Here is a 1,785-nt window from a genome sequence, read left to right on the forward strand (position 1 = left end):
CTGCTAAACTTTGTGTCCTAGCAGGAGGCTACATCTGTCAAAGGAAGGGATGCTTTCATTCAATCTGTACAAAGGTAGAAATCAGCTGTAAAATCATGGGGCTCAATGCCTATACTTTTTGTCTGCATGATTGCATCTTTAAACCAAGGATTACTAATTCTTTATTAAAATCAAAGTCCTAAAATTTCTAGGTCACACTATAAAAAACAAATGAGAACAGTATCAAACCCAATAAGCATGGGTTTGATGGTGAAATCTCACAGGATAGCCAATTTAGTATACATGTAGCAACCTTTTATTAAACTATGTCACAGAAAATCATACTGCCTTTCTGATATAGTTTGAAACTGCCTGTTCTAGCCATTGCAATAGTCCATCCTATAGTCTTTGGTTTTCCATGGTGGTGGTGGTTATGTGCCGTGGAGTCGGTTCCAACTCATAGAGACCCTGTTCAGGGTTTCCGAGGCTGTAAATCTTTACAGGAGCAGAAAGCCTCATCTTTCTCCCACAGAACAGCTGGTAGTTTCAAACTGTGGACCTTGCGGTTTGCAGCCTGATTCGTAATCACTGCGTTACCAGAGCTCCTTTGGTTTTCCATACCAATAAGTAAAAGTAACAAAACAGCCACTGACTTAGGTTCCCAAGTATTCCAATCACTTCTTTCAGTCTTCAGATTGCTTAACTCCTTCTCTTGCTAATCTATCAGTTTCTTCATTGCCCACAAATCCCGAATGACCAGGAACATGCATCCACTGAATATCCATACCCTGGGTAAGTTTGTCACGCTCAACAAAATCCTCTTTGTTGATTACGTCTTTCCCTGTGCTTGTTCTCCATCCATTTTTCCTCCAACCTTGAACCAATTAGTTAATACCATTTATATAGTAAATATGCTATCCGTATACAGACCATCTTATTGATGTTTTGAGCCTTTGCTTGTTCAGTGGTTTTGCAGGCTGCATGGATTTCTACTTTTTGGTTTGCTTGCCACCCAGGAAGTCTAATGCCTACATTTAGAGGGTGACCTGGCCCCCAATAAACACCAATTCCTGCATGTGCCCTTCTCTGTCCATTACTGGAACAGCAGCCATCAGTGTAAACCACTAACAATTCTCCCATTTGTCTTTGCTAACTGAAGGAACTGATTCTGTATTTTGTTTTACATGCTTTGCACAAGGCTCTGCACTTTAATCTTCCTCTTCATCCAATGGCTCATGGAATCGCTTTTTTACTTTTATTTGAGATTCTTGCACTTGCTTCTTTTTCTGTCCTTCTGAACCATCAGGGCTCACAGAGTTCCTGACAAAGGCCCAGGCCTCATCTTCAGTAGCAAACTTCTTGAAGTCTGGCAGCAGAATACTGGTCCACCTGTGTTCTACATTCATTTCAAGAAAGAAAAACCCGGGTCTTACGGCCCCTTCTCATGGCATAGAACATTCTGGACCCCCCACAACCACGGCGCCTGTAGCTCACATTGGCCAAAGCAACTGTGTGCAAGAGAGAAAAGCCTGGTAATTTCTCAATCCAATGTTGGAAGAAACATTTTGGCTCATGGGCTTACAGTTGAACTACTTAAAAAACCACAGGAACTTCCGGACATCTCACTATCTTTGAATTCCATTTTTCTACCAAGTCCCCTTGTATATATATTTAATTTTTTCCAAGTAAACAAGATCTTCCAGTAGATGTCCTTTTGCCATGGATCGATTTCATCCTGCATGATGTTTTCTATCTTCTTCCATGTTGTAGCATGTGCCAGGACTTGATTCATCCCTATGACTGAGT

At 41.2% G+C, this 1,785-nt stretch overlaps 1 pseudogene; it reads right to left on the bottom strand.

Moving 5' to 3' along the window:
* Positions 1-662: 662 nt before the first annotated feature.
* LOC102833847 lies at positions 663-1,500 on the bottom strand (annotated as a pseudogene).
* Positions 1,501-1,785: the final 285 nt, after the last annotated feature.

The sequence above is a fragment of the Chrysochloris asiatica genome, unplaced genomic scaffold (genome assembly GCF_000296735.1).
Source record: "Chrysochloris asiatica unplaced genomic scaffold, ChrAsi1.0 scaffold00178, whole genome shotgun sequence".
Lineage (NCBI taxonomy): Eukaryota > Metazoa > Chordata > Mammalia > Afrosoricida > Chrysochloridae > Chrysochloris > Chrysochloris asiatica.